General features: G+C 34.7%; 1 pseudogene; it reads left to right on the top strand.

Moving 5' to 3' along the window:
- Positions 1-974: 974 nt before the first annotated feature.
- The window catches only part of LOC119540573, an 83,995-nt pseudogene continuing 70,806 nt past the window's right edge, over positions 975-14,163 (top strand).

The following is a 14,163-nucleotide window of genomic DNA, read 5'->3' as shown; positions in this document are numbered from 1 at the left end:
TTGACCACATATTAGTTAGCAAAGAAAATCTCAATAAGTTTTATTAAGTAGAAGTTAAACAGAAAACATCTTTTAATCACAATGTAATGAAGTCAGAATTAATAACAAAATAAAAAAATTATTCAACACAGAAACAAAAAAACAAAGTTATTTGCTAAACAACTCTTGGGTAAAAGGTGAAACCCACATCAAAATCACATAATTTTCTCAAAGAAATAAAGTAAAACTGGACATGGGATATATATTAATCCATGGGATACAATTAGGAAGTGAGCAGTAGAAAATGTATAGTCTTACATACTTTTATCAAAAATATGTAAAAAGTCTGAAAATGATTTAATGTATTAAATGGAAAAGGTAGATGAAAGAAAACAAAGTGGACTAAAATAAAGCAGAATTAGGGATATTATGAAAATAAAAATCAGAATTTGATGAGGAACAAGACAGCAAAATAGTATAAATAATAAATTAAAATTAACACATATAATAATAAGCTGGTTCAAAAAAAAAAAAAAACCAAGTCATTAACTAACAAAGTAAAGGAGAGAGAGACAGAGAGAGAGAGAGCGAGAAAGAGAGAAGGCAATTAAGGAAAGATGAAAATAACTGGGAAAACTGCTAAGTGAATATGGAATTCTTTTAACTATTTTTTTAATTCTCTGTACATCTGAAATTATTTAAAAATTAAAAATTTAAAAATATATTCTCAACTCATATTAATAAAACCTGATGGGATGTGGCTGAAGCTGGAGTTGTGCAGGGCCGAGATACTGCAGACCCGAGACCGGAGCAGCCTGGAGGAGGTAATAATAGCTCTCCAAGTATGCAGTAAAAAATAGCCTCCAATAAAACAAAATTGTAAAAAATAGGAAAGAAGTAGAATGGAAAGAGTAAAAAAAAAGTGGAAGACACAGAGCCAGAAGAATTTGGAAAAAGTGGAAAAAGTACTGGATTGATGTGTAGTGAATGGGAAGATGGAGTATTTCCTGAAGTGGAAGGGATTTATAGATGCTGACAATACTTGGGAGCCTGAAGAAAATTCAGATTGCCCAGCGTTAATTAAAGCATTTCTTAATTCTCAAAAAGCTGGTAAAGAAAAAGATAGTACTAAAAGAAAATCTTTATCTGCCAGTGAATCTGATGACAGCAAATCAAAGAAGAAAAGAGATGCTGCAGACAAACCAAAAGGCTTTGCTAGAGGGCTTGATCCTGAATGCGTAACTGGTGCCACAGACAGCAGTGGAGAATTAATGTTTCTCAGGAAATGGAAAGATTCAGAAGAGGGAGACTTGGTGCTGGCAAAAGAGGCAAACATCAAATGTCTTCAAATTGTAATTGTTTTTTTATGAAGACAGGCAAACTGGGCATTCTTGTCAAGTTAAGCGCAATAATTGTTTGCATTGCTATATATGTATATGTGTGTGTGTGTGTCTTGGTTTTTTTATTTATTAGTGTGAAGAATAACTACTTTCTAATGGAAATCAAGTGTGATATGTTTGTTTTGAAGTTTATTGGAGGAGTAGTTAGTTTTTTGGGGGGGTATTTGATTTTGTTTTCTTTTGTTTTTGCATTAATATCACTGGTTACTTTGAACAAATAAAAGCTTTCTGTAGTAGCTTTTTTTTTTTTAATCAGAAAAGAACATTTGATACCATGGTATTTTATTTCCTTTGCATTAGGGAACAGCTTTTCTAAATGTGAGGAAAAAATTTCCATAGTCATTAATGAATCAGAACTTGTGTTTAACTCCATATATGTCTAAGGAGACCATTCTGACCATTCTGGGTTTTTTGTTTATTTGTTTGTGTGTGTGTATATACATAAATATATATATAATTTTTATTTTTTATTTTTTTATTTTTATTATTTACAGTCATCAAAAAAAAAAACCCATTCAAAACAAAAATGGCATTTCAGAACCATGGGTAAATCCATGGTGATTCTGGGATGCTATCATTCTGTGCAAGAAACCACTTCAAGTTAAACTGAAAATTTTCCTTAAGTCATAAACTTCCAAATCAAATAGATGATTCAGTAATTAATTGGACAATTTAAATATAATACAAATAATTTAAATTACATAAGTTAAAGCAGCTAGAGCAAATACATGTCTATATCAATAGTCATTCAAATGCAAAATATTTGCAAAACTCTGAGAGGAAAATCTACCACAACCAACAGTCTCCCCACCCAGATTAGTTAAAATGGGCATTTAAAGTTTCTTTCTAGAGAGCCATTACTTTATAGAAAGTTGAAATCCTTGTGCTGTATTGACTAAAAAGGTCATATTCATGGAAACCTAATCAGATGGTTAAAGATGTTGCGTTTAGGACATGTTGGCATAAATGGTTAAACAGACTTCTGTAATCCAAACTGCTAACCCCCATGTTTTTTTCTTTATCCCCAGTTCATTCCTCATATGTAGGCTCAGTCTTTTCAGTATTTGTTTTACTGGTTCAGCAGAAGCCAGGAAAAACAATAATTTCATAGTAATTAGAATGTTATCCAACTATATATTGTTTACTTTATTGCAAATATTGGTAAACAGTGGTCAATAAATAGTTTTATATTCCTTTAAAAAAGGAAAAGAAAATCTTACAACATCCTGAAAGACATAAAGGTAGACTTGAACACAACATAAAGATGTGAAATACTGAAGTTAACATATAAAATCATGATCCCAATGAAAATACTACCATTTTTTCTAAGCAAATTATTATGAAAACACTATCGTATTGGCACACAAGTACATTTGGAAATTTAGCATGTGAAAATGGCGGCATCTCAATTTACTGGGAAAAAGCTGAATAACTTAGTAAAGATGTTGAGAAAAATGGACACCATTTGAAAAAAATAATACTGGATCTATATTTCCCAATAACAGGGTAAACTTCAAATGAATCAGAGATCTAAATGATAAAAATAAAATTACACAAATCCCTAGATAAAATGAGTGTGATTTCCTTTATAACATAAATGTGACAAAATCTAGTTGCATGAAAGAAAATATTGATAAATTTTACCATGTTAAAAAAAGAAAAACATATACACACAAGCATTTGCATGGTATGAAAACACCATAAGCTCAGTCAAAAAACAAATATCACGCCGGGAAAAATGTTTGTAACATATGTAGAAATGAAGAGCTATTCCCTCTAGCATATAGAGAACTTTAATAAAATGACAGAAAAAGAACAACGTAGAAGAGTCAAATATAGGGAAGTCATAAAAATAAACTGGTTCAAGAAAAAATACTTATGATCCTTACAGCTATATAAAGATGTTCAACATCACCCATAACAAGAAAAGAGCAAATAAAAACATGTTGTTATATCATTCCTCAATTATTAGATTGGAAAAAATAAAAAAAAAAACTAGCACACTTTGTAAGGGTGTAAGAAACAATCACTTATTTACATTGCTTTACGATGCAATCCATAACCCAAAACACAAATCATCCTTTGACCCAATAATTCCAAGTCTAGGGATTTACCCAAAATTTACATTTTCAAAAATATTATATGACAAATGCACAATGTTACTCATTGTAGCATTACTTGTAATAACAAAATGACTATCCACAGGAGACTTAAACACTGTAGTACATATACACAATGGAGTACTATGTAGTCATGAAAAAGAATGAGAGAAACTTCTACACAGTGATGTGTAATGATGTAGTGATTTGAAGCTATATGAACAGGAAAACATGTTCTTACATTTAATCCATGCCTGTGAGCATGAGCCCATTGTGTAGGACCTTTTGATGAGGTTATATCACTTAAGACATGGCCCATCTCAGTCAAGATTGGTCTTAATCCTATTACTGGAGTCTTTTATAAATGAAATGAATTTCAGTGTGAAAGAAAGCCACAGGATGCAAGAAGCTGAACATCAACAGAACCCAGAAGAGAAGGGAGAGACCAGGAGACACTACCTTGTGCCTTGTCATGTGACAAACTATGGACTAAGAATCACCTACAGTCAGCCCCAGAAAGCCACAGTCTTCAGGAAGAAAGCATTGCATTGGTGAAGATTGATTAGGACTTCTTCCCAACCTCAAGCTGTGAGCAAATGAATTCCCATTGTTTAACCAGACCCGTTTCATGGTATTTGTTTCAGTAGCCTCGGAAACTAAAACATGGTATTATATTTGTGTAAGAAAAGAAATAAAATTGTTTTTTGAAAAAAGAAATACAAGAACAAGAAAACAGAAACTTACTGAGAAATGACAATATATAGAGGGTATGTGGGAACAGAATGGATGGGCCAGGGATGGATGTAGGACTCCTCTTAGAATACCTTCCTATATATTTTTGACTTTTGAACTATATAAATATCTTATATTATGTAAAAATGAAATTTAAAGATGAGGCACTGGGAAAAATAAAAACAAAATTAAATGCTGACAAAGACAAATGAACTTAACCAAATCAGTAACATAGTCAACAGAAAAAAATTATTCAAATAACTCTCGAGCACAGTACTGTGTCCATCATTAATGGGCTATATAAAGAGAAAAAGAATTGCAAAATATACCTTGAACTTTAATAGATCTGTTTCTGTTACTGGTATTGGTGTGTAAATCTGAAACTACTCTGAGTGCTTTAAGGATAAGTCAAATGATTTAATATATTGATACTACTAGAAACTAATATTATCATTGCTAGAGAAGGGAAATATAAAATCAATGGAAAAAGGTGAGGAAGGACCTATGGTGTGAAATTTAAATAGGAGATTTCAGTATGAATTCATGATTTATTAAAAATAAGTCTCTCTATGACCACTGAAAGAGTCAAAAAAAGATGACATCCCAGTAGTAAAGAGCACAGTGAGCATCCAATCTAGCCTGATATGTTTGATTTCAGTTCTGCAGTGAAAATTACAAAGGGAGCTTTGAATATCTTGTGCCACAAAACAAAAAGTGTTAAAAGACTTACAGGTAGATATGGAACTGGCTTGAAGTAGCTCCCATTGGCTGAATTTGAGACAAGTTAACCACAAAAAGAATAATGTCAGTAAGTGACTATGACATATTGAATAGTAATAACAATAACAAACAACCCATGAGCACATTGCTGGGGGTGGAGTAGGAAAAGTTTCTCTTTTCCTACATAAGAATATCAACTAACAAATTAAAAGGAATAATATAATTAGAAAATCACTGCTTTAAAACCACCAGTGAAGTAATAGTTTCAGGAAAGGTCTGTATTTGTTGCATTGATGTAAATTATTGGGGAACCAATATTCACAGGCTTTCTCAGCATCACCCAGCAGAACTGTAATTACAAAAAAAAAAAAAAAAGTTTACAATGAACACATCTGCAGTCAAACTTAAAAGTATGTAGTAGTATTGTCAAAAATGTTTAACCTGAATCTAATCATGAGTAAATAGATAATTACAGATGGTAGGACATGTACAAGACAAGTAGCCTAGATTCTTCAAAAATGTCAATATAGTTCTTCATGTGATTGCTGCAAAGTGGTGCCTATCTGCCAACGCCACACGGGTTCTTAGAGAACCCAACAATATTTCTTGTGCTTCACTCTTAAGTGCAAACAAACAGGATGTATAGCTTTTTGTTTGTTTGTTTTACAAAACCCTCCAACATGTTAAACAGATTGACCCAAACAGAGAAAAAAAATGACCTTGGAAGAAACAGAAATAATATTGATATAGAGACAAGAATTTAAAACAAAAGCAAAAACAAACAAACAAACAAAAAAACCCAGTAGGTATACAGAGTGTGATTCAAAAAGATATTTCATAGTTTACAAAAACTGGGATGTTATTTAAAAAAAATAGGTTCTATGTAACCAGCAAAAGATTAGATAAATAGGGTAGAAGCCTACAAAAGAGAGTTTTCTGGGGGGTGAGAGGGAGAAACAAGAAAGAAATTCAATGAAAAATGTGATATAATGCAACAATTTAAAAACTTGTAAGATATAAAAATGCAAATAAAATACAATAAAAATATGTAGTAGAAACTCTGCTGATCTCTTGGTGATAAATTTTAAAAACTAAAGAAATAAATATATTTGTTATTCCTTGGTCCCCACCCCATCAGATCTTTTTGGCCATTTTCTGCCTTCCCTGAGGCCCCAAGGATCATTTTGAAACACAGTTGAAGGCACGATCAGGAGACAGAACAGCAGTTAGGGAGACAGATGTGTACTTCTTCGTTCTTTCCCTCCTTGGGTACATCTCTGGAATAGCTCCATTTGTGGACCTTCCTTCAAGGTCCCAGTTCTCCCTGGACTTCAGAATCCCAATTGCCTCCTTTTGTGCTTTCATCCCTGGCAGGGAAACAGCCTTCTATTTTGCAGCACTAATGGTGACTTAACATCCCTTTCCTTTACCCCAAGATAATCCTCATCCCTGTAAGGGAACATTTCATGAAACAAGTTATTTTGAATTATCTGCTGTGAAGCCTAATTCTCGTTGGGACCCTGAAACCACACTGATAAATATATAAATGCACATTTTTTTTTAAACTATCAGGAATTATAAGGAATTGCAAACTTTGAAGTGAGGGTCCAGAGGTTGCAGGGAGCCACAAATCTTCATGTTCCACTTTTCTATACTGCTTAATTTGTCTTGACCTCCATTTGTTCATATAGTGTAGGGGTGAGAGTAGATAGGGCTTGAGGCCCACATTTAGCCATTATTAAAGAATAAGAAGAGATTAAAACAGTGGAAACCTGTCTGAACAGGCAGAGTGCAGGGTTGTTAGTGGTTGTTAATCATTACTATCCTGATGTTCAGAAACATGAGTTCCGAAGTTTCTGAAGGCAAAAGAAAGGTAGGAGAAGAAAACAAGGAATTATGACTTAAAGAAAAGAAAGGATTTTCCTTTGGTAAGTGAATAGAGCTTACCTTAAACAAATATTTTCCCAGTTAAGAAGTGGAATGGGAAGCAAGCCTAACTATGTGGGACGTGTCCTTGGCCTCGCCTCTATGCCTTTTCCAAAACAAGTACTAGTAGCCTTTTCACCTCCTTTTCTCCCCTAACTGTAGATAAATCCAGGCCTTCTCTTTCTACTTCCCCAAATCTTAAACTTAGAAGAAAGGATTTAGATTCCCATCACTCTTCATTCACAATGTTTCATAAGTGTCTTTACAACCAATGCAAAACAATTTTTATAGCTCCTGTACAGATGCATTGTGAATTGAACTATTAATATAACATTTAAACAGAAGAAAAAATTAATTAATGTGCATTAAGAATTTGGCTACTTTAAAAGAATCACTAACTGAAGCTTTTAATGATCAAGTCATTTGTGCTATAAGAGGAAATGACCCTTTGACATTTTCCATAGTACAAAGAGCCTTACGTCTTTCTTTCTCTCTTTGATCAATAACTCAGGAAAAATTGTATTTGCTAAGAATTAAAGCACTGAAATATTCCTAGATCATTTACATTTCATTCTCTGTGAGCACAGGCAAATGCCATGAATTTTCCCTGCCTTTATTAAGTTCTTTCAACTGGAAAAGAGGTCATACATGAACTTAGAAAATAATTTCTCTTAAAAGTCTAATTAACCCCCAATTCTCTACACTTGCAAAATTTTGTGCATTTAAAAGACTTCTATTAAAAGGTCCCAGCATCCAGCTTTCATTATGACAAAACTAAATGAAAAACAATTTGCCAGTTTTCTGTTGAGCATCATGAGTTGCTCCGTTTAAGGCATAACTAGCAGCACTCTGACTTTCTCACTCTCAGTGGGAGGCCCCCCAGCTCTTGGTTCTGGGAAATTTATAAGGATTTGTGCAAAATGATACCTCCTGGCAAGGTGATGGATGAAAGACAAAAATCATATTTATTCAACTTAAAATATAGCTTCAATAAGAAATCTATACCTATTCCCACCAGGATATTTTTTTTAATTTTATTTTATTGAGATTGTTCACATACCATACAATTATCCAAAGATTCAAAGTGCATAATCAGTTGCCCCCAGTACCATCATACAGCTGTGCATCCATCACCACAATTAATTTTTTTTCAATTTTTAGAGTATTTTCATTACTCCAGAAAAGAAGTAAAGACAAAAAAGAAAACTCAAATCCTCCCATACCCCTAACCACCCTCCCTCCATTATTGACTCATAGTATTAGTACTGTACCTTAGTTACTGATGATGAAAGAATGTTAAAATACTACTAACTGTAGTACATAGCTTGCAATAGGTATATTTTTTCCCTACATACACTTCTATTATTAACTTCTAGTTATAGTGTCATACTTTTGTTCTAACTCATGAAAGAGTTTTATAATATTTGTACAGTTAATCATGGACATTGTCCACCACAAGATTCACTGTTTCATCCATTCCCATCTTTTAACCTCCAACTTTCCTTCTGGTGACATACATGACTCTAAGTTTCCCCTTTCCACCACAGACACACACCATTCAGCACTGTTAGTTATTCTCACAATAACATGCTACTGTCACCTCTATACATTTCCAAACACTTAAATTCAACCTAGTTGAACATTCTGCTCATAATAGGCAACCACTCCCCATTCTTTAGCCTCATTCTATATCCTGTTAACTTAGATTCATGTCTATGAGTCTACATATTATAATTAGTTCATATCAGTGAGACCATGCAATATTTGTCCTTCTGTGTCTGACTTATTTCACTCAATATAGTGCCCTCAAGGTTTCTTCATCAACTTGTTTTTTTTTAAGATGGTTCTGTTCACCCACCATACTTTCCATCCTAAGTAAGCAATCGATGGTTCCCTGTATAGTAACATATTTATGTATTTATCACCATCACCACTATCTATATAAGGACATCTCCATTTTTTCCACAAAGAAGGAGGAAGAGTCAAAGAAGGTAGAGAGACAAAAGAAAAGTCCCCTTCTTATAAGAATTTAGTCTTGGTATATTGCCTTTGTTGCATTAAAGGAAGCATAATACAATGTTTCTATTAACTATAGTCTCTAGTTTGCATTGATTGTAATTTTTTCCACAATACCACCCTATTTTTAACACCTTGCGAGGTTGACATTCATTTTTTCTCCCTCATGTATAAACATATTTGTACATTTTATCACAATTGTTGAACACTCTAGGTTTTGCTGGGTTTTACAGTCCCAGTCTTTATCTTTCCTCTTTCCTTCTGGTGTCCCACATGCTCCTAACCTTCCTCCTTCAACCATACTCACAGTCATCTTTGTTCAGTGTACTTACATTGCTATGCTACCATCATCCAAAATTGTGTTCCATACCTCTCACTCCTGTCTTTTCCTATCTGTCTGTAGTGCTCTATTTAGTATTTCCTGTAGAGCAGGTATCTTCTGCACAAACTCTCTCATTGTCTGTTTGTCAGAGAATATTTTAAACTCTCCCTCATATTTGAAGGACAGTTTCGTTGGATATAGAATTCTTGATTGGTGTTTTTTTTCTCTTTCAGTATCTTAAATATATCACCTCACTTCCTTTTTGCCTCCATGGTTTCTACTGAGAAATCCACACATAGTCTTATCCAGCTTCCTTTGTATATGATGGATCACTTTTCTCTTGCTGCTTTCAGGAGTCTTTCTTTGTCTTCGACTTTTGATAATCTGATTATTGAGCGTCTTGGCATATGTCTATTCAGATCTATTCTGTTTTGGGTATGCTGTGCTTCTTGGATCTGTAATTTTATGTCCTTCATAAGAGTTGGGAAATTTTCATTGATTATTTCCTCTAATATTGCTTTTGCTCCTTTTCTTTTTTCTTCTTCTTCTGGGACACCATGACACATACATTCATGTACTTCATGTTGTCATTCAGTTCCCTGAGACATTGCTCATATTTTTCCATTCTTTTCCTTATCTGTTCTTTTGTGTGTAGGATTTCAGGTGTCTTATTCTCCAGTTCCTGAGTGTTTTCTTCTGCCTCTTGAGATCTGCTGTTGTATATCTCCATTGTGCCTTTCATCTCTTGTGTTGTGGCTTTCATTTCCATAGATTCTGCCAGGTGTTTTTCAAACTTTTGATTTCTACCTTATGTTTGCCCAGTGTTTTCTTTACAGTCTTCATTCCTTTTGCTGTATCTTCCCTGAACTCATTGATTTGGTTTTTGAATTGATTTAGCATATTTATATGAAAATCTTTAATTGATTGTTTCACTAAAAGGAAATAATATCTCAACTCTATATTAATTGATGTGTAAGTATGTTCCTTTGACTGGGCCATATCTTCATTTTTCCTAGTATAATTTGTAGTTTTCTGTTGTCTAGGCATCTGGTTTCCTTGGTTACCCCAATCAGATTTTCCCAGACCAGAATGGGTTCAGATCTCAGAATGGGGTTATATTCAGTTTCAAGTCTCCCTGTGGGTGTGTCTTAGAAATTGACTGACTTTCCTGTGAGGTCTCCAGTCACTGTGCTTTTTCTAACCTGCCCAGCAGGTGGCATCCATCAACATGTCACTCCTGGCTAGTTTAAGGAGGTGTGGCCCCTTTAGTCTCTATTTTGGCTGTTTTCCCCCAGGCTCCCAGGTCTGGTTCTGAAGGGAAGGTGGGTAGTAGAGCTGAGCCCACCTCCTTCATCTTAGAGAAGATACACCCTCTAGGGAGTTATCATCTGTATTTGGATAGCTTCTTTGTCTCTCTGGCTCTGTTATCTCCACCTTGTCTGTCTCAGTAGATTGTGAACTGAAAATGGTTGTGGCTTTCTCTACTAAGCCACTCAGGTTGAGAGACAGAAAATGTGACAGAAAGCCTCCTTTTAGAGCCAGTCCACAGCCCCTCAATTTCACTCAGCCTGAGGTAACACCTGGTCTTCTGGGATCCCCCTCCTGGGACAGCAGAGTCTTCTGGCCCTTTAACATTAGTCATCACTAAAAGCCTCTGTTTGCTTATTAGAGGTTTGTAGCTTGTATTCAGCAGTCCACATTTGTTAATTATATATAAAGCCCCAGTTGGAGTTGGGCTGAGCTATATTTGCTTGCTCAGAGAGTTCTGCTTTCTACTACAGTGAGGATTTGCACCTCAGACTGCTGCGGGGGGAGGGGGCTCCTGGCACAGTTCCACAGTTTTTATTACAGATTTTCTACTGTGATCTCAGGCATTCCTCCCAGTCCAGCTTGGTGTATGATGTGTGGACAGTCACGGTTGTCCCCAGCAATTATTCCAAATTGTTTACTAGTTGTTCTTTGTTGTTTAATAGTTGTTCCAGGGGACTAACTAAATTCCACTCTTCTCTATGCTGTCATCTTAGGTCTTCCTGGATATTTATTTTTAAATGTTATCAAAGAAAATAATTCCTATATATTTACATTCCAGACTAAAACGATCTAAAACCTATAATAGCATCAATGTAATCTTTTCTCAAATTCAGTTTTGCTAAGCCAGTCTACTTCTTTTCTTTAGATTCCTTATAGTAAGAGTATGACCTTGTCTTTTGTATAAATAAGATTCTCATCAGACCCAAATAGTCAATGTAATATTTTCTGAAATGAAAGAAAAATGGTCTGAGTTCACTTTGTAACTTGAAATTACATTTAGAGTTAAAATTTAAAAAGCAAAGTGACAATGAGACAACAGAAGAGCTATTACCTCCCAATAAACATAATTTGCTGCTTTAGTTCTGAAATTAATACTGGGACAACAGGGCTGCAGGGAAAAAATTATCTATTACAAAGACCCCTTTGGAAAATGTTTTTTTAAAATTCTGATTTCTAGTTGACAACAAAAAATAATTACCTACTTGTGTAATACTAAGTTTTTTAATTCGGGGAAAATGTTATGGGTGCATTACTCATTGCATGTAATATCTTGGTGGGAAAAAATGCCCTGAAAATGAGCATTAATGATGAATGCAGATATGCTGTTCCTTCAATGCGTAATTTAAAAATTAGCAAAATTTGCATTTGATGTTTCAATGCTTTCTGGCTAAAGGCCAAAAAATAAACAGCTATAGATGAGCTCATTTGTATTTATTCATTCATTGAAATGAGGGAAAAACCACACTATGGGGAAGTACGAGGTGTCTTAGTTAGAGGGTGTTATAAGGGATTTATTATAGGATTGGGGCCTGTGTTAGGTGACTTGGGGGAGGCTTCATGGTTTTCTCTGAAATGACGCTGTCAAGAAGCAGGGGTAATTATTTGATTAGCAGTACCTGGAGTTAGCCAACCTGTGAGGTTAAATGGCACAGCTGTCTAGACTGCAATGTCTGATGAAGACTTCTGGCACCAACTGCAAGGAGTTAAGTTTCAACCACAAGTTAGCGGGTAGAGTCCACACAAGATCACCCTCACTTTTGAACACCAACTGAAGTTTGGGGGTTCCCAAAAGCATCCTTAGGTATGATAATTAGGTAGAAGGACTCACATAACTCACTGAACTTTATTTACTCATGATACATAGGCAATATGTTATGCATACAGATCAAAAATTAGACAAAGGAAGAGATGCATAGGACAGAGTCTGGGAGAGTTCCAAACATGAAGCTTCCACTGTCGTGAGGATGCATTACTCTCCTGGCATCTATGTGTGACAATATGCAGAGTATTGCCAATCAGGAAAACTCACCGGAGCTTCAATGTCCAGAGTTTTTATTAGGGCTTTATGTCATAGGCAAGAGTGATTGATTGATTATTCACATGGTTGGTCTCAGTTTTGAGGTTAACTGATTCCACATAACTGAAAGCCCTTACCCTAAATAACATGTTGTTCTTCTGATGTGGCTAGCCTCCACCTCAGATAAAGACACTCCTTCACATATGGCATGGATTACCTCTCAGAAGCTGAGAGCAAAGCCCAGACCCTAACATGGGCAAGGCCAAATTCTTTATTGCTTGGGTATCTTAATTCTTATCTAGATGCCCAAAAGAATAGTGAGGGTTAATCTGTGATTGGTGAAAAGCAGAAATTTCTTATATTAGTCAAGATGCTTCATCATTTTTATGATTTTGGTAATATTCATGTTTTTGTTTGTATTCAAATGTGATTATGCAGTGGTCTTGTTTTCGTCTGATCCATTATGGTAATATCATGGTCTTGTCTGTAAATTGTTTATGTTAAACAGGAAAAGCCCAGAGTCTTGTTATGAGTACCAGGCCAGATTCTGGCTGTGAGGGTCTTCTTTTTTCTTTCCCAGAAGAAACTGCTTTATTGAGTGAACAGGCTCTGGAAAATTATAATTTTAGGCAATCAAAGATGTTGTCAAAATATCATAAGATCTTTCAATTACATTGTGTGATATACTTTACAAACTCTTTTATAAAAATGTTCTTTTGATGGTTTTATACAATTAAAATTTTCAATTACAAAGTAAATATTACTTATCAAAAAGTATTTGCATGCTATAAAATTTTAACAGCTTTATTGAATCATAATTTTTATACACTGAACTGCACATATTTTAATATACAACTTTATAAGTTGTTACATAAAGTAAATCTGTGAAATCATCTGCACAACTAAGATAATAAATGTGTCTATCTCCTCCAAAGTAAAATCAAGTTTTTAAATTATTTCCTTAACAAAAAGTTTCTAACTAAAAATATTACAGTATTAATTTTATTTCTTCTATCTTCTTCTGTTTCTCTTCTTTTGGGGTTTAATTTCTCCCCAGCAAGATAGATTTATTGAAACATAGCTCTGGACATGAAAATCACTGGAGAGAAAAGACAGCATTAAGAGCTGATAGTAGAAATTCACCCAGCCAGGCAAAACGTTATTTTCCTCCTAAGCCATAATGAGAAAAATTTCAGTCTGTCTTCTACATTGCAAGTTTCAGAAATTGTCTTTGGCTTATTTAAGCAGAATGGAATTTTGGATAGTTCACAGAATCTCTTGGAATGCTGGAGATCTAGGGTCAGAAATTGGTCAAGACCAGGAACATTGGACAGGGGCCAAGTCCACTGAAAACTATTACACACAAAAAAGGCCTGGTGGACATAAGGCTGATGCTGCTGAGAAGTGAATGATGCTGATCACAGCTGACCCAGCTCTGAACAATGCAATCTCCACTGGAAAGTCCTTGAAATAAGATGTTGCTTAGCTATCACCACCACCATGTTGCTTCTTTCTAACAAAGTTCAGGGAGGATGCATCTGAGTAGCTAAGTCTTGACCAGGTGATCATTCTCTGGCTCGAAAAGAACATAGGAAAAAAAGTGAGTGTCCAATGTTTTCAGTCTCTAATGTGGGTAGCAAG

The sequence above is a fragment of the Choloepus didactylus genome, chromosome 7 (genome assembly GCF_015220235.1).
Source record: "Choloepus didactylus isolate mChoDid1 chromosome 7, mChoDid1.pri, whole genome shotgun sequence".
NCBI classification, from domain to species: domain Eukaryota; kingdom Metazoa; phylum Chordata; class Mammalia; order Pilosa; family Megalonychidae; genus Choloepus; species Choloepus didactylus.
The sequence above is the reverse complement of the archived record's forward strand: the minus strand, read 5'-3'. Positions and strand labels throughout refer to the sequence as shown.